At 38.5% G+C, this 20564-nt stretch overlaps 2 long non-coding RNA genes across 2 annotated transcripts in view; both read left to right on the top strand.

The window, feature by feature from the left end:
• The window catches only part of LOC116673846 (uncharacterized), a 352638-nt gene that overhangs the window by 38049 nt on the left and 294025 nt on the right, over positions 1–20564 (top strand). The window lies entirely within an intron of this gene.
• On the top strand, positions 8340–15587 carry LOC116673876 (uncharacterized). Its single transcript, XR_004327895.1, has 3 exons — positions 8340–8349; positions 9766–9771; positions 15476–15587. It is a non-coding gene; the product is annotated as an uncharacterized LOC116673876 (long non-coding RNA).

Raw genomic sequence — 20564 nt, 5'->3', positions numbered from 1 at the left:
CCCGGCCAGCAACGCCAAATCACTAATGCACATTGTAAATCAATGGAAAATAATCTCAGAATGAAATGTGGTGTCAACATAAATCACAGAGTTTTTAAAGCCGGAGAGCGGGGTTCACATCGCAAAATACACAAAATACTTCACCCAAGAAGCACTGGTTCTTTTGATCGTGTTTGAATTCAAATTTTTTTATTTTTTTTATTTGGTTGCCTAAATTTAACTGTCATTGCTGCATGACGCTCACGTTTTCTGGCCTAACTCGCCTACCACGGTCCCTTAAAGGACCGTCATCTGGCAGTGCCTGTAGCTGGCTCACAGTCACCTATTTCTGGCTAAACAACTGCCGCAGGTAGCCAGCGTCCTGGCGCTCTGCAGCGGCTAAGTACAACCAGCACCTGCCGCTCTGATTTTATTGTTCTATCGCACTATACTTACTTATTTTGCGCTATTGAAATCTCACTAATTCTCTGAAGTACCGATAAGGTAACTCTGGACCTCATCAATAGTCCAGTTTTTACTCATTCAATACAGGTTCTAATTAGCAATAAATTATACAGTATTTGTCTATGTGCAATGTGAAATGTTACACCTAATGATGAGGGATAATTATCACCCAACTCTGCACTTCCGCTCAGGTCAGTGGAGTGTTTTTGAGTCTTTGAGCTCATTGTTATGGTTTTATGGTTTGCAACTTTGCTATTTTCTGTTAATATGGCTTGAACTTTGCATTACAGTCATGTCTATAATGTGTATCCTGTGTTCCTTCAGCGCATTAGTTCTGTGCACATTCTCAGATATTGAGGCTACAGAACAGAACAGAACTACAGTAAGCACATGAGATAGAATATTAGGATGTGAAGAGAGGTAGCATTGTAGCATTGTAGCACAACAATGATGGAACCTTATAGAGAGAAAGTCAAGCTTGTTGTTTTTTCTGCAATGACCTTATTAACCATGGTGACCTTCAGCCCTCATCTGCCACTGAGTGGATATCCTTTAATCCTCCTGGTACTGTAAACACAAAGGATGCATGCACGTATCTGAAGAACAGTGTTACAATGCTGTTAAAAGCAAATTATTATATCAAAATCATGTGCTAATTAATGTCTGTCCATGGTTGGGTTAATTTATTCCATAATTGGTGAAGCCAAAGACAAATATTTATATTTGTGGTCAATAAAGTTCTAAGTAAAGGTCCCAACCATAGACTCTATAAAACTCCCAGTTTCTCAATTGTGGCATGAATAAAACATAACCAAAATAATAAAAAATAAAAACTCTTTTAAGTTTAATGTGAAAAAATTTAATTTTCCAACAGCCTCTCAGCTTTTTCCAAGTTGAGGCTTTTTTGCTACACATTCAATGTGTCCCGGTAACGGAATATGTATTAAAAATGGTATGGATTATACAATGATATCTTTCTCAGTCTATGGGGCAGCACAAAATGTTCCTGTCTGTTCTCATCAGTGGTGTCAACATGACAGGCAAAAGCAAATTTGGCAGGCTGACTCACACAGGAGCTGAGAGGAGGCTGGTTGCAAGGTTAATTGGCAATGGGAATAATTGGCCACTGGGCTCAATTTGTCTGATGGGGGGGAATTGGAAACCAATCTTTTTGTCTGTTTGGAAGTATTCCATGCAATGGAGGCATCTTTATCTGATGCTCTTTGCTTGAACTGTATCTTCCTCCCTGATAACACTTGCTACGAATGGCTGTGCTGGCGCGGAGCTGTAAACAACTGAAACATTCTAACAGCAGTGGTTTTAGAGAGTTAAATTTGAAAATTAATATTTAAGTGTTCCAGACTATGTGCAGACTATGTGCTTGAAATGCATTAATGTTGTGTAACTAATGTAACTAACAGAAAGTACACAGTTTAAATACAAGTTTCAACATAAGTATTTTGCTGCTATGGGTTATGTACTATACACATTTCTGATTATGCTTTTTATATTGGACTGATATAGAAATGCAGGAACACTCTTGCCTACTGGATGAGGGTGTGTGTTCGATAAAGTGTGTTTTTTTTACTGCAGAGCCTCTCACTCCTAGCTGCTTGCTAAGCACAGCCTTGTCTCGAGGGCATGATTTGCCTGCTTTTCTTGATGGCTATGTGTATCCACAAAGAGAGGATCAACAGAATCAGCATGTGAAATTGATTTTTCTCTACAACTACATGTAAATGAACTTTCCAATGATTTTCAACTCATAGCCAATAATGCAAAGTTAATGGCATTTTGGCTTTGTTTTTATTCTCTAATTCAACTTAGACTGCCTTATGTAATGACATATGCCATACTGTGCTTTACCTAAGATAAAATGGAAACAATATTCATCATGAACACTTTTTGTAGAGATTAACTTTCTTGGCTTTGGTCTATTTTTTAAATAAAAAATGAATTGAACTGGATGTCAGATTGTTATATTTAAATAGCAGGTGATGCTCAAGTTATCATATTATGTTGAAATGTGATATTACAACTACATGTTGAATGTCACATATTTAGAGAGACTATAAAACATACGTTTATAAAATAATGAACATGTCATGCTCACAGATTTTATTGTTTAGAGCTCTTGACAGCCTAAATGGTGGGATGCCTCAGGCATCATTGATGGGCTCTCTCAGGGAATGTCTCAGTATGATAAGCAGTTGAATATATTGTTTACTTATCAATCAATCTTTTGCCGTCCTATATTTTCTCTCAATCTATTCCAATATATAGCTTAATTCTACACAAAATCATATCCAACAAACAACTTACATTTTCACATAGATAGAAAAGATACATCGATAGACATAACCAAAACACATAACTATAGCTTAACTATCTTTAGTTGAAGACAAATCACAATTAAAACTTCCAAACAGAATATATCCGTTCTTTTAGCATCTTATTGGGATATAATGGATACAGTTTTACCATTAGATTTATGTTGTGCCAGGCAATCCAGCTAAACAAAAATACTAAGGGACCGGGTATACTGCCCTGTGGTGTCTCATTAGTACATACAATGGTGTTTTTTCTCAATCACACTTCCTTGACTTGGTTGACAAGAAAGCTTCCTAAACTATCCTGTGATTCACAGTGTCAAAATCTTTAAAAAGAACATACGTTGATGTTGTTTAGAAAAGTGCACATTTCTTCAGTGAGTTGCAAACAAGATGTCATTTTTGACCAATTATATGGAGATTAAAATAAAATAGTTGCTATTAGGGTGTTCAGTTAATTGAGTTATTTTCTAGAATCTAGGAATCATGTTTTGTTGTGTACAGACAGGAATAATAAAAAAAAAAACTTTTACAGCTTTTATGAACTGCAACTTAATCTGTAATTGTCATGCGATAAAAACTTCAGAGTAACAAATTTGAGAGAAGTAAGACAGATGAGACCTGCAGGAAAATCAATTATTATTTTATTATGAAGGAATAAAAAATTGGTAGAATGCATCTAAATTCACAGTCAATTAGCAGATGAAACAAAAAAATAAAACAAATTGTAGAGTGCAGTTTTCTTAAAGTTACAAAACATAACTGGAATACATTGTAACTCCATCAAGTCCAACTAAATGGTTTGTCTTTTCAGATAGTTCAGTTTAAAGAATCAGAAACCAGAACAACTTAAGATACCAGCAAAAAAAGTTTCATTTTGTGTAGCAGAAATATATGTATGTTTTGGTCCAATTAATTATCTTGTGATCCTTTCAAATTTATTGTGTGACCAAGGCTGTAGGAAAAACCCTATGGTGTGTAAATGTCAATATCAGTTGAGGATTATAAGTCAGATTTTCCTGTGGGATATATAGACTTTATTATCAATGTAAGCCCTCATCAAGCAGTTAACTCATTTGGTAAAAAGTTCAGAAGAATTGAGTTAAGCAACGCTAAACAAAGAGGTGAGCTACTGACTTTGGTGGTATTTTATTCATTTTCTCATTCATTCATTCTCTTTATTTCAGTTAATTATTGCTTATATCTGATCACACTTCTTTTTCTCAGGGTTTTATTTTACCTAACACACTCCATTGGTCATATTTTCTGTGTTTCAATTCAATAGTCTAATTATTGATTATTAATTTGACTTGAGTTCCTGTGATAGGATCCCCTTTATAAATGGCTGTTCCACTAAATGCCAGTGTAAACAGACTTTTCAGTTCATTACATGCACTTTTAATCAATTTGATAAAATGTGTTGTTTGTTAAACGGTGCGTCCAAGGTAACATTGTGGGGAATTTGACCCCTCTGACCCCTCTGATCATCAAACAATGTGACACACAAAAAAAAACTTCCATTTGGCCGAGCGTCAACTACCACCATGAAAGTCACTGAGGTCACTCATTTTGCCCGTTCCAACGCTCAGCGGAGCACTGGGACTGATGCTGCTCTGCCTGAGTTTTACTACAGTCACATGGAATGTGTACAATACAATACGGATGTGAAGATGGGGGTTTACATGGCAAACCAAAAACTCTGTGCCAGAATGCAGTATATGGCGTACATGACATGGCTTGTTTGATGACTAACCATGCACTTGAAGAATCTGAAAAGACAAATGTCTGACACCATTTCGCATAATGTCACTGAGTTTTTAATCACAGACTAGAAGATTTTACTATCAAGACTTAAAATGTGGGATTTTGTCAAACATCAAGATGGGAAAATGACTGACTTAAAACAGCTCAGACTGAGTTTTATTATCACTTTATGCCAAACGATTGAGACGACAGGAGCGTGCCCAAACTCTATCGAGAATTTCATTCCGATTTTGGAAATTTGTCTGCGACAGCTTGAAAAAAAGCAAAAGTTGTTTTGGTATTGGGTGTTTTTGGTGTTGGCATAATGAAGTAATAACGTGTCTTTATTAGGTTCATTACTGGTGACTGTGTAGTTTATATACACAACGTTCCACTTCCAGGATTGCTGTACTGCAGATGTATATGTCTTATCGTGTGTTGGGATTTTAACTTAAGGTGGATTTCTGAGGACTTGGGTTATCTGGTCCTCAGATCTCTGCAGGGTAAATCCACACAGCTATCTAGACCAATCAGAGTTTTCTGTTGCACGACTTAAACAACTTTTTAACGTACACATATTCCAGCAAATCAAGTTCTTTCCTTTCCTGAGCCTATTTTCCACAGGCACCGTGCGGAGCTTAGTGCCGCCCATGACAATTGTGATTGGTTTAAAGAAATGCCAATAAACCAGAGCACGTTTTGTCTCATCCAGGAATGCTGTGTGGACTAGTCAGATCTTCATCTCCAGCGCTGTGGAGGAAGGACTGGCAAATCGAGACTACCTCTTTCCCAGACAACACACCTTTGAATAAAGTGTCCTTTAAGATATATGTATATGCCACTCTACATTTAGCATTTTTGACCCAAGATCAACATGCAAATATTAATCATCAGTCATTGTCTTATAGTGAGGAGTTGTTGTTAAGATACATTTTTCTTCTTGATTTAGTTTGCATTTGTCACTGTATTGCAAAGTTCCTCACAAACAATAATTAATTCCAGATATTCATAGTGCAGGCAACTGAATCCGTTTCATATGCAGACAAATTCCCGAGGCACTTGCATTTAGGTGCATCTGGGGATTTATACATAATATATTCATCTGACATACGAGATCAAATTAGAAAAAATAATTTAAGATGAAGTTAAAGATGAAAGTCATGTTTTTTTCTTTCTTTCTATGACACTGCAGGTCCTGTTTTAGTGATTACACAGTGTCATTGGTTTTGCAAATTAACCTTGGCACAATCATCGGAAACAGAATTCCCTGAATAAGCCAGTTTGAGAAAGGAAGAGTTGTCGAGGAAAAAAAGTGTGGAGGAACCTCTTCCGACAGCTTGTTCTGAGAAAGGAATATGATTTTCTGTCTCTTTGAACACGCGTTCAGTTGTTAACGTGTTCTTTCTTTTTCCTCACTCCCACTACCTCATTCCAATTTCCCTTTAACATCTCTGTCGACATTTAGTTTTCAAAGTTATCCAAATGTGAAGGGGGTATCTTTTAGAAACCACCGAATATCACAAATAATAAACATTATCGGTAATAGATTGGACACAAGTAACACAAGTATACAATGTAGAAGAATTGGAATAAGAATGCTTTCAATGTCACCTCCCTTGTAGAACAATTTAGTTCATTATAATGCAGTTGTGGGATGCTCACCTCACTCTGACTTTCTGCTCAGATGATAGCAAGTCAACCTTTCATCCAAAAGCTCTGCTAAACAATGCTTCCCTAATCATTAAAGTGGCTAAGCCTGCAGATGAGTTCATTGGGTATAACGCACCCGTCACAGTAATCATTACTGACAGGACATGCAGCTGCTAATGATCTTTTCTTAATCACACTTAATCAGGTAATAATGATTCTGAGGTGAGAAATGAAGTGCTTGCTCTGTGCTTTCGCTATGGAGAGGCCTTGTTTCACTTGACTGGTTTTGGTGTTGGCAGGGGGGCTAAAGGGGGCGGCGCCTCCATATGCTGCACTTCTCCCCACTCACAGGGTCGCTGGTTTTCATTGGAGGGATGAGGGATTCGTGAATTAGGTCCTGCTCAATGCCGTGCTGTATGACCACGGACCTGGATCATAAAGGGCTGCTGTGAGACGGGACATAAAAATACAACCTGAGGTTTACTGTGCTGGGAGGAGAGGATGAAGTACTACACATACATGTTGGAAGATATAAGTTAATGAACACCAGAGGTGGGAGTAAGTCACAAGCAAGTTTCAAGTCTTAATGTCTCAAGCCAGTGTGTTGGGAGTCAAGCAAGTCAAAAGTCACAAGTAAAGTTATAGACAATTCTGATGATCTACTCCAGTTTCCACATTTAAATCATAACCATCCCATCCGATTTTGGTTGTAATCTTCATGTATGTAGACAGTAAACGGAAGAGAAAGGAAAACAATGTGTTGATGTCAGAAATCTAGTTTAGACTGTTCGGATCACAACTTTTTGAGCGCAACACGGACACGTGCATTAACCCTTGTGTTGTCTTCCTGTCAAAATTAAACATTTATGGTTCATGATTTTTATTGATGTTTTTAACTTTTTCTTTTTTGTCCCATTTTTGACACTATTTTAATGTCACTTTTTTGACATTTTTAACACTACGTGACACTAACTTCTTAACTTTAGTTTCACAGTTATTGTTGGAATTTGTGGTCAATAAACCTCATTTATAGGAAATATACCTAATGTTTGAGTTAGAAAAGCAGCAATTAGGTATTATTTAGACTAAAATTAAAGGAATGGATGTGGATGGATAATCACAGACTGAAACATGTCAACTTTTACTCAATACTATTGAGAAAAAACACTTCAATTTTTTTTTTAAATGCTGTAAAATTGAATAAGACGCCCCAAAATGAATGAAAGTAAAGATTTGTACTTGCCAAAGAGCATTGTTTTGGAATCAATCATGTTATTTGGGGTAATTACAATTGGTAGGAAAACGGGTCAATTTGACCCAACAAGATAAGGGTTAAAATACAAATCGGCATGTTTATTAGGATCCCCAAAAACCCGGATTAAACACTTAATGAACAATGAATCCATAACAACAACAACAACAATTATCATTGGATAGCCTTAGTTTAATCTGATGTAAAAAGAGTCAGGAGGAGACACACAGTGTTGACAATTTAACGCTAACTTGTGTTTGGATCAAAGTATACGTTTGAGGTTAAGTTAATTATTACGTATAACATTTCAGTATTTAAATGTTTTAATTGCTTTACCATAAAATGTATTTGATGAACAAAAGAGATTAAGAACATCCCACCCTTCATCTGTTTCTTCACGGATGAACAAATAACATATGGAACCCTTAATAACCTGTTTGTTTATACATTTTTTATAGGTTTTTAGAACGCAAACTGAATCTAAAGTAGGTTTTAAATTCACATTTGCTTTCCAGCTAACGTTTAACCAGCCGATTAATTAGCCAAGAAGACACATTTACTGAACGTACCCTGGGTTTTGTAGTGAAGGATAAAGTTAGATGTTGTGGTGGTCGTGTCCATGATATCTGAGCTGCAGACCATGCACATAGCTGTTCTCTTCTTACTACGTTCATCAACTACATAATCCTTGAATCTAAATGTTCTCATTATTGGTATGAGACTCTCAATGAGGGCTGCCTCCTGCGTTGGCCTCTGCTGGACTGCAGCGCTCTGGAAGGTTGCCAGGTTGATGCAGGAAGTCCTCCCTCTAAGTGTCTAACACACAGACACTTAGTGAGTTTGAAACTGGACAATATCTGTTTTGTGCAATAACACTTCTTAAAATTTGTGCAATACTCTGCTGCTACTATTTGTTCATTATTACTGTTTGTTATGGTTTGGTGTTTTTGACATATTTTATTGTGGTAGTCTGTTTTCCTGTTTTTTTTTTTTTTGTAAGGTACTTTTGGTCTTGTCTTGTAAATGTTCGATTTCCCATTTTATTTTGAAGTCTGGTCTCTGTCTCGTCTGGTATGTAGTTCCTCCCATTCCTGATGTTTTCCACCTGTTTCCCAGACTTGTCACCTGCCTCTTGTTACCTCATTACCCTCTGGATTTAGTCTTTGTGCTTTCCTTGCTCTGTGTCAGATCATTGTTCCTGTTGGTGTGTGTCTGTGCGAGGTCCCCGTTTACCTGTTTCTGCCATTTTGTGATACATTTAGACTCTTACCTGAGGTTAGATTTCCCTGTGGACCTTTTTTGGGATTTTTTTCCCTCTGTTGTTTTTAACTGTTTTTTGGGCTTTTGGACTGTTCCTTTGTTTTTCTAGAGTATTTGTTTGGACTTTTGTTTGGGATCAATAAAGTATTTCTGATTCTGATCCATGTCAATGGGTTGTGTTTCAAAAACAAAAGGTTCCAGAGATGTCAAGTAACAAAGTACAAATACATTGTTAACATACTTAAGTAGACATTTTGTGTATCAGTTCTTTACTGGAGTAATTGTTTTACAGCAGACTTTCTACTTCTACTGCTTGCATTTTCACGCAATTATCTATACTTTCTACTTCTTACCTTTTTTAAAAATAGCTTTGTTACTCCTATTTTAGTTTGGCTTGTTTTCATTTCGGCTCATCACCAAAAAGAAACCTATCCGGATGAATTGCACCATCCGGATAGAGTGAATTGGATTGTGGTTGGATGAGAAATTAAACATATTATTCGACACCTTATTGGTTTGTACAAGATCAATTGTACCTGCATATAACACAAACCACGTCACACTCCAGCAAGGAAATAGCAGCCGTATGTAGCGTAGTACGAGCGTGTCCATGGCAAAGACTTAAGAGAACTCGAGCAAAAATGTCCCAACCAAGCACCAGCAAGGAGGTTGGTAGCCAGGACGACCAGCCAACCCTCCTGCATCCTTGGAAGAATTTTTCGAAATTGTTAGATGCAAAAACAACTCTTTTCAAAGACTCTGCAAGCTCTGCGCACCCAAGTATCACAAGCTAATTGTTTCCAAAACTTTCCGTCTAATTTGAAAAAGCATATTGACACTTTTCTTTTCTGGCTTACATCACTTTTACTTTTATTCTTTAAGTAGTTTTGAAACAGGTACTTTTACCTAAAAAGCTTGAGTTGAGTTGACTTCAACTTCTACAGAAGTCTATTTTAACCCTAGTATCTATACTTCTGCTTGAGTAATGAATGTGAATACTTTTGACACCTCAGCTAAGTCCTCAACATCTTGAAAAAAACAAATATTACTTTGTATTACGTGAAGTAAAAGTCAAGTCCCTTTGAGTGATCTGTCTTAAGTTGATCTCAAGTCATTAATACACAATAGATCACAATGACACACAACAATCTGCGCCACAGTTTTTTTTTTTCCATCCTCCGCCGTGCGCCATACCACACCGGGAGCATCACAGTGTTTTGAGGAGACATTTCCGATATTGGGGGGTGTCTATTCTCACACGCTTCTGCATTGATTTGAATCGCCGCGACTGCTTGCGGAGTTTTTCCATGATAATGTACTGTATATTTTGAACCTACTTTCAAACATACTGAGAACCATTTGTACATGTAACTATGAAAATTAGTGAACTTTGAAAGTATGGAAAGATCTGCATAGGGATTTCAGCACCACGGACAGCGCCATGGATTTGTAAATCCACAGTTAGGCTACTGATTGTCGTGACGTTTTGTGTCCGGGATTGTTTACGTGCTGCCTTCCCGAGGCTATTTTGCCGCAGAACCGTGGCTCTGTCCGGCGCCAACCCAAGACAATCATGATTGCACATTTTTCTCCCACTACAGAATGCTGTGTGGATGAGTCTGACCCTCCTTCGCAACGCTGTGAAGGAAGGTCTGGACATGCAAGACTAGTTTAAAAAAAAATGGAAATATAATAATATTCTACACGGTTTACTTACTTTTATAACGTGACTGGATGGAGCAGTAAACGTGACACTTTTTTACACATCAATCCACGGCTCACAGAAAAAAAATATTTCGACTCTCGTTAAAGGCTCTTGGATTCGCCCACTCTCTGTGGTCACACAGCCTGCCAGTGAACCGTGCCCTTTACTAATTGTAAAGTCAATGAGGCATTCTTAACAGATGCTGGTGGAACGGCTCCATTAGACCTTACGGGGGGCTGTCATCCACATATCAAAGCCATGAAAAGTCAAACTGTCATTATCACGCGGCTCAAACCGCATCTATCCACCCGGCAATTTAATTCTTATTAAATGCACATTATGAGTGGAGATGGATGGTCTTGGTCGAGTGGAGTTACTGCTTTGGAAAAGACTTTTGATAAGACACACACATACACACACACACACACTCAGGACTCAGCTGTACCACAACAGTTTTTAAAATGTCCGCCATAAAGTATTTATAAACAGAAATATGAAGCCCATAATGTTGCCAGTGATGGAACTGTGGAATGCTTACAGCTGTGGGATGTGATTTGAATGGATTTAACAGATAAAAGGTGGTCCAGAATGTGTGTGTCTGTAGAGTTTGATTGTGCAGGCAAAACAAAGCTGTGACAGTCCTGTGTTGCTCTGCCAGCTTGAGTGAGAACAACTACACGTGACAAAACAAATGGGCTTTGGGCTGTGTGATGCAGAGGTTACACCAAATGACCACAGTCCCTTATCTCTCTGCAGCTTTATTTATTTATTTTTCATAAATGAGGGATTAATTATTGCCTCCAAAAAAAGAGAAGGAAGCTGCATTCAGTAGACAAATCTACTGTAACGGTTGCCCCCCTGAGGGTCTTGTGTAAAAAAAAAAAAAAAAAAAAAAAAGTAATAAAAAGACGTAGGATGGTTTAGCAAAGCAGTAAATAAAACAGAAAAAAGACAATTTAACTTGTACTTTGGCTGTAATTAGTGCAACCAAAATAGAAACAATTACTCCTGCGAAATTTCCTCAACTGGAACGATAAACGTTTTTGCTGTTTGTGTTTAAATGATTAATTGATACACTTTACAAAGCAATTAGCATGCAATCATCATTTTCCATTTCAGCCATCCAAAACAAATCAAACTGATAATAATAAACTGGTAACTTTATAATATCCAGGAGATTATGTGCTATGTCGTGATGTCTTTATTTCCTATGCTGTTCTTCATATACTGACTGTGAGGTACCTTTTGAAAGGCCTTTTCACGATCTACAGCACTTCTGCTATTTCAGATACATAAATCTTGTGATTGTGACAAGGTGCACAGCAAGCCTCCCATGTGTGTATAATGTGGTGAAAAACGTGTGTGTAACAGGCCAGCTGCTCCTCAGGGATATTACCCCAACAATCTTCCCTGAATATTCATCAGATGCTGTTGCTGCTTGCGCACGCACACACACACACACACACACACACACACACACACACACACACACACACACAGATGATCATCACATACAACAATGCTCCTCTGATCAAAGAGAGCTCATTATCTTCCTGTCGCGCTGCAGAGTTCTGCTGAAATAACCAATCAGTTGAAGCTTTCAAAGTTCCCTTCTCTTTCTGCCTGTCTCAGCACACCATCTCCTTGGCTGGCAACACTTTAACCACGGCACATTTGATTCCTTTTCCTCTCACCAAATGTTGATTCGAGAGTCTGTTCAGAGAGAGGCCCCTTTGATTGCATTAACGATAAATGAGAGAGTGCGTCTGATTTATCTCTAGTGCGGCGTTTTGATTCTGCCGCGTGGAGATTTCGGTCTGATGATCAGCCTCTTGAAACGAGTGGTCAAATCGTTCCTCAAGATGTCCCGTTTGACATGCGTGGGTTGGCATTAATGCTCATGTGATCACTGTCAATTTCTGAGTATTGAGAACGAGATTTGACCCGGATTATCCACTTTTGGCAAAGCGCAAATAAGATAAGATTTTTCAATTGTCCTTCACTCTTGTGAACACGACCAGACGACACCCACAGGAAGCAGTTTGTGAAAAACTGTGATGCAGTTGTCCTTAAAGTCACACACAGCCATTTAGTGGTATCTTGTTGTAGACTAATTCCGTTGCCTAAACTTAACTTGTTCTGTTTTACATTTAAAACCACCCTTAAAGTTACATCTACTGGATGATAAAACCACCATGCAACTGTGAAATAGCACGCTCATATGTGTCATTTTGGGAAAGCGACTTATGATGTTGTTTGGTATGCAGCTGTTTTGGTATTGTTTCCATATTTGGTGAATTTCTGGTTGAAAGAAGACAACCTTAGAAGGTTGCAAAATGATCATCATCATCATTAAACCTACAGGGATGAGTGTTAGGTAGGTTTTCATAACAAGTTGGCAGCAGTACCAAAAGCAAAATAATGTTATGTCAAAATTTACAGCTGTGCAAATAATTAAAATAGTAGGCAAATGTGGCGCTGTGGCTCCCTCCTGCTAATTATTTATATGATAATAATCAGTGGCTATCAGGAAATTTCATTCAGTAAATGTTACAAATAACTACATGGACAGGGAAAAGGGATTTATAGTGGTGTTTCATGCACAGGTCCAGCAATAAATGAGAAGCTTGGGAGCACAGGATAGGAATAACATATACAGTATATGTGCTGTATGTATATATACTGTATATATTTAGTCACAAACATCCTAGTGTGTATGAGGTGCTGACACAGTCATAATTTCCACAGGTGGGAACCATGTCTTTAAAGTGAAAGTAACTAACTAAACACAAACATTGATCTGGTGTTTTGCATTACTGCAGACGTTTTTTGCAGTTGACTGATCCTCGTCCGCTTGCAGCGGCAGGCTTTTTATTATAGTTTATTTTCCCTAATTTAGTTTTATTTTCCCAGTCCAGTCAGCTAATGGTTTTTCAGTATTCACCCAGAAGCGGAGCCCTCCTGGGGTGTTTCAAAGTAATTTGGTTCCACCTGAGGCGACACACATGCTTGCTCAAATGCAGAATCAATATTAATCGACTTTGTGGGTGGGGGTGAAGCATGTCTTCAAGTAGATGTTGCAGCCTGGAGATACTATTTTAGGCGGCTTGAAGTGTTAGGACAGTGTCACCGTGGTCACCGTTGGGGTTATTGATGACATCAAGAGGCTCTTTGTCTTTGTGTTTTTGTCTGATTCATTTTCTCGCTCCCCTCCAAGAGCTTTACCGCCATCGTTCCATCACTCCTTGAATTTCCTCTCAGTTGTCTTTTTCTCCAGGCCCATATCAATAACCTGAGATTGATTGAATAAATGTGAGACATAGCTCAGTGTTCAATAATTTCAAGGCTCATGTCGGGATTTAGTAGATAGAATATCGATCACAAATGATGCCTTTATTAAAAGTTAACAGTTGCTGGAATGACTTCTTCTAATCAGTCTTTAGAGACTAGGTGGCCACGTTGCCCCCCCCCCCCCCCCCCCCCCCCACCCTGCACTGTCCACTGACCCAGTCACAAGCTACTTTATCTGCAAAATGGCTTCCGCGCTTGTTCATACAATTAATTCTGTAGAACTGGCATTTCCAACCATTTACAGTACTAACAGAGATAACAGCACAATAATTAATCAATCATAAGTATGTACAAATTAAAAGTAATTATAGTTTATGTTTTTCACCATAATGCAGAACTTGAGGTCTAAAACACATGCTGTATTGTTTGTGAATAAGTTTTTATTAGATGTTATACAAAACACTTCATGACAATGTGAATTGTATGCAATGAAATTGAGTCCATTTTGAACTCTCGCTCTAATCTCAGACTAGCACAGACAACGTCATGGAAATAGGAATAATATTATTTCTACTTCATTCATAATATACTCTCTCTCAGGCTTGGAATCGACCATATGTAGTTCGGGGGTTTCTTAGGATGACATAAAGTACATCCCACTATGTCATTGTTGCAGTATTTTCTAATTCTTGTGGGTAATTTGCCAAACACATAATGTATAAGATACAGATTTTCCGATTTTCTTTTCAGTTCAAACATCAGGTTTGGCTTTCTTTTTCCTCCCTCCTACATTTGGAAATTATGTGTAGATTTGTCTGAAACAATCGTTGTTTTTTACAGGTAGAAATTGATCATCTGACCGCAGCCTCCGGAGTTCACAATGCCCAATAAAATGTGTTTTCAGTAAGGAGAGGGCGTTCCTTTAAACTACTTGTCTTCCTTACATGGCCACATTCATGCCGTTTTTTCAAAATGGAAAACAACTAATTTTAATTACCAAACAAATGAATCCATGTTACATCACTTCATGGAATGGAATGCAGCAAGAGTATTCTCAGGTAGATGTTTTCCTTTCTCTGCCTTGCTCTAAGGCACAGTATCGTTTCCGAGGTACTGTACTTTGAGCGGCAAGTAAGTAAGGATTTCACTGAGACACTTTCTCAGCTTCAGCTCAGCATTCGCAGCCTGCAGCGAATGTGAAATGAGAATTTTTCTGGTTACAAGCCCCCATTTCTAACCTTTAGACTAGAGCTTTCTAAACTGGCAGGATTTTGCTACTTGGCATGACCGCCTCTGGCAACACTTCCAGCTTCCATGGTAAAAAAAACACAAACACAAAGAGACTTCCAAATCCTAAAATCCTGGCAATATGTGCATTTCATACAGGTTACTTTACAAGAAAACAACTGATGAAAATATAAAAGGTTAATATCCATTTCCGTAGCATTTCTTATTGTATGTCAGAAACAAATCGGTGTTAGCCACACTGGCTTAAAGCTATTTACACTAATCACTGCATTAAAAATGTAATGCAATTAAAGACCTTATGTATTTGTTTGGTGGTTGGGTCACCAACAAGTCACCTAATCCAAAAGGGCTAACACATCAGTTAAAGCGTCTTTCTACTCCAAAAATGTCAGTCTTATATTAAATTGTGGCTAAGAAATCCCAAATGTAGAAAAACACATACATTCCTTTAGCTCATGTGCCAGCTTGTGATGCATTGAACTAATTCTTGGCACTTCATGCTAATGAGCAAAATAAAATCCCATTATACATGCTCTGATTTTACCATTTGAGACCTGTATTTAACCCTCTGAGGTTTAAGGGCATTTTTGGATATCTTCTTGATTTCTCCTTTTAAGGGTATTTGCATAAAACCTGATCCCCATGTTTTTCACATCAGAATATTCCGAACATACTCACATTTATGTAAAGTTCCACAATTGTTCCAGACCATGTGTAAAGAGATAATTTGGCCCTAAAGTGGAAATATTTCTCAAATCTCTGTGAAAACATACCTACACGCAATTGTTTTGGTGCCTGAATTCTTGGGTTCACAAAGGTAGCGTAGGATATATGAATAATTATAATAAATAAATGGCTATAATTACATTTTTTATTATTGCTTTTTAAGTTGGAGAGTTGTCAAACATTGCTTGGATTTGCCATTGCTTCTTTCGTCCTCAGAGGGTTATGGACTGCTTTGTTTTTTAATTATATATTTTCATACTACACACAAATACATGGACCCCCAGAATGCCTGCAAACCCCAGTCCTCCCATTTAGAGCGTGGCCACATGTTGCCAGTTGTGGAAACTGTTGATTGATGGGACTGATGCATTCAAAGTCCTCTCAGCACACCCAGTGTGTGGAAGGTTCGGGTTAAAATCCTGTCACTCAGCAGTTCCACTTCCATTATGCATTCAGTACTCCTGCATTTGGCTGGTGGAACAGAGAAGGGGATGAACACAAATTACTGAAGCTATCTGTTCAGGATTAAGCAGTGCAGCACAAACAGCTTTCACTGCAGACGCCTGTACCTCAAAAGTATTCCCACTGTATAATATTCCGGCATCCTCAAAAACTCAGCCCATGTTATCGAAGCGGAAGAATGCCTCGAGGATAAACAGTTTCTTTTTTGCCCTTCAGGCGAAAGCTTATTTTTCTACGTTTGTTTCAAGATGACTCAGTCAGCACATAAAGTCGATGCCGTCGCGGGACAGTCAGAATTTGTGGGGCAGAAACTCGCCGATATTGCAACAATCACAGGAACGTATGAGTTAGGTGAGATGTAGCCTTGTGTTCACGCTGTTAGTGGGAGATAAGACAAGGCCAATTTCATATTTTTACCTCGTTGACAGCGGCTGGCAAGTTTCATTACTGCTGTATGGTTTGGCTATTGCTCTTGTGTCAGAAGTGCATTCCACTTGACTTTCTTATGTTTTACTTCCACACTTTAACTCTGCTTAATACAATTCTAATATTTATGTGTTTTTTTCTTCAAAATTGCTTCAGAGCAAACAAACTCATAATAAAAAGTACAATGACTCTGCGGCTGTGAAATAATGTATACATCCAACATGTATAAAAATGCAGTAGGCAGACTTAGTAGTTAATGAAATTAAGGTGGCAATGTGTGTAATTTTGTTGTATGTACCGTATTAGTTTGTCAAGATAAATGTTCCTGCATGTTAAGACTTGATAAGGAATCTTTGGCTAAACTCTTACGTTGCTGATCCATTTTTGTGGTACAAAATGTTGTGTTGCAACGTCATACATCCATGGTCGATGCTCCACGCCCCTGACTTGCAGCTGATTGGATAAATTGGTCACGTGGGTCTGGCTGCTCGAGAATTTCAAACCTGTGGATTGAATTTCGAACCTGTGGAAGGAATACGATGTCACATTTTTCGAAAAATAGTTCACTGAGACGTGTTTCTGAAAACATGTTAAGCGAGAAATAGACCGTACGGGTGCTGAATCTGTCTTCAATTCAGATCGACAAAGGTCAGTTTGAAAGATTTACCTCTAATTCTATTGGATGGTTGCGTCACATTCAACGGATTCATTTACATAAAGATGGACATCGGTCGGCTTTCTGACGCACGGTGTTTTTTCAAACGCAGCGCCACCTTCCCAGAATGCTTTGCGTTCTCACTGAAGTCGCTTGACGTCAGCGTAACTCATTTTGAATCCTCTTTAACTGCAAACTTATGCAACGTTTCTTTTTGTGTGCGACGCAGCGGTCTTGTTAAGCTCGTGTAACAGCTCCTCTGTTCAGCGCAAAAGAGACAGGATGAGATTCAACACCTGCACATATGCTTAACACTTCTGCATGGCAGATGGGTTAAGCATTTGATTTCCATCTATAATTACCTCCACGTTGACAGTTACCAATCCGCTGTGTATTGTAAATATAATCTTTGTGAGCGTGTTTCCGTGGATTCTCTCTCCTGTCAGAGAGGCTTGGCGTGCTCTGCACAGCTGTCTTTGAAAACTTGTCACAAAGCTCAGCAGCTACAGAGTTGGCCCTGCTCACCGACAAGAAAAGAAATAATTTCACATTTGATTAAGTATTTATGATGTGCATCTCTTATTTATTTATTTTGATCAATGAGTTCCCGTTTCATGCTGCCTGTCGCTTTGTATGTCGGAGATCCTCAAATCGCATCTCTGGTAGACATTATAGGTCTCCGGTGCCAGCTGATACTCATGAAATCTCCAGTGTAGTCTGTGAATCACAAATTGCAATCTGGAGCAAACTGTTATCGCGTTGACTCCATCCTATGCATGTCTCCATTGGTACTGTGGTGTTCATCAAGGCTGGAGAAATTACCCCTATTGTGGTTTAATGTGATGGAAATGGGAAATCGTTGAGGAGCTGTTGTGTTCTCCAACGCTCCCTCGACACAACAAGCTAAATCTCAACAGAAACTATATAGCTTCAGCATACAACAGCGATTACATGTATCGGAGAGCAGGTAATGTACATGCATGGTGTTTAACTTCCTGTTAGTTTGCTGATTGTATGTCTAATGAGAAATGTATTCCCCTCATGAGAGGTTGAACTGGCCGAGACCCTACTCACTGAAGCAAACCCAATCTGCCATTCACTCAGCGAGATAAGCCCCCAAGTGTTGTGGTTGTTGACAGGGGATGCCAGTGGGAGTTCTCCGGGATTATCAAGTCTCTCTGTCTTCTTTTTGAGCTGACCCAGCGGGAACCCTGGCAAAATGGTTTGATCCTAAACCCAGACCTGCATTACAGTCTGACCTCCGAGCAGAATCTCTGTGGTACGATTGGACGTGCGGGTAAAGCTGCTGGAAAGTGCGAGGACAGGCCTGAATTACAGGAGAACGTCAAGTATTATTTTCAACACTCGCTCATGGTGTTTTTTTCTCCAGGATGAGCAAACATGGAGAAATTTCAGTATTTCTGGCACATATCTAAACCTTCGAGAGACGCAGGCATAACTGATCCCTTACAAAGCTTTAAAAGGCATGATTTATTTATGATATAACAAACTTATTGGAGCAAACTTTCTCAAGCGGGTAAGAGGTTCGTAACAACTGCAAGGCTCAAAGGATTAGAGGGCTATACAATCAAAATTCATTGCCAAGTGCTCATTTAATTCTATGTTATTTTTGGCAAGAGAGTGGAACAAAGTGACTATTTATTAAGACAGACGAGAAATGACAGCAGACAGATAGAAGGGGGAACAATCTCTTCAGCTTCACAGAAAACCACTATATGACTTTCTTGATGCACAAGTGTGCTTGTTTGAGTTCAGAACAAATGTTCTCTAAGTGATCCTCAAAAAATCAGTCCCAGAGACACTCCATCACATTCACTTAATCCACTCTTCTTTTATCATACATTTAAAGCTCCTATTAGGGATGCTAATTTAGATTATTTTTTGTGACCAATAGCCAATCCTCGCTAACTTAACATTTTTGAGGACAAAAGACGCACCAGCGAGTCCAAGCGACGTTTGACAACATTCATTTTAGACATTAAAAAAAAATGTTTTATTCATATAATACACTTAGACTTAGACTTTTCTTTATTAATCATTTGGGATGACTCCCGCAAGGAAATTGAAAGTTCCAGCATCCGTTTTAGCAATAATACAGTATAGAAGACCGTGTAAAGATAACAATAATAACAGTGATAACAAAAGGACAATCATAGTAATAACAATAAGAACCTTTGGCTATGAAAAGACATATACCATACATTATCAGTCAAAAGTGTCAATGTTGAGTCAGGCTGGGCTACTTTTGTGAACCCAAGACTTTTGTAAACTCATTTCAAGCACCAAAACAATGAAGTGTAGGGATGTTTTCACAAGAGATTTGAGAAATACTTTTGACTTAGAAGCAAATTATCTCTTTATGAATTGCTCTGGAACAATTTTGAGCCACCACTTCCACCTGTGAGGCTATCAGCTGTCGGTATGGTAGCATGTGTCACGTAGCTCGTTGTGAGCCCTGTCCAGCAGAGAGCCACGGACTTACCTATTATATACCATATATAGAAACTCAGCTCGGTGTGACATGATATGAAGCCAAGAGTAGAACAAACTGTGTGGAGTGTTCAGAACAGTGGGAGAGGTGAGGTGTGTGCTTTCTTTTGAACACGTTTACCTCATTATTCGAAGCTTTGGCTTTGCTTAACATGCACATCTGACATTGTAACAATATAGATGAAATAGAGAATACAGAAAAGCAAAAAAAAAGGTGTCCTTTGAATTGCAACTTGCAAATTGCTATTTTTTTCCTATTTTTCTTTTACAATGCAAAGTAACGTTTTTAACAACTTTTTTATGTTTTTCTTCAGATACTGTTTTAAAATGCTCAACTGTTAACAATTATTGTGGCAGCATAGGTTTCTTTGTAAAAAAACAAAAACAAGATAGTCTTGTGAATTGAGCCCGATCCGGTTAGGGAGAGTTCTAGCCCGACCAGGCTCCTCTCTTTACCCAGTCTCTCTTGGTTTTGCTGTAATAGTTTTAGACAGCTGGGGACTTCCTTGGATACACTGAGTTCCTCTCTCCTCTATCTTCCTACCTTTTCATTTATGTGCATCCATGTCCCAGAAATGCGTGTTACTAACCTAGCTCTGGGGAGTCATTCCCCGGAGTTCTTATGTTCTTTTTTCCCCAGCATGTTCCCTCGGATCAGGGATGCTCCAAAATCATGGTAGCAGCTGTCGCCATGGTCCCGCTCCATGTTCTGTGATGCCATGTTCATCTGCTACACTCTGCAGTGCCCAGCTACATCCTGCTGTGCCTTGTAATGCCGCACAGTGCCCTGCTATGCCATGAATTACTACAAAGAACTGCTACAAACTACTATTTTTTCTATTTTTGTTATTTCCACTAACC

This window comes from Etheostoma spectabile, chromosome 3 (assembly GCF_008692095.1).
Source record: "Etheostoma spectabile isolate EspeVRDwgs_2016 chromosome 3, UIUC_Espe_1.0, whole genome shotgun sequence".
Lineage (NCBI taxonomy): Eukaryota > Metazoa > Chordata > Actinopteri > Perciformes > Percidae > Etheostoma > Etheostoma spectabile.
This window is presented reverse-complemented; position numbering and strand designations above follow the sequence as displayed.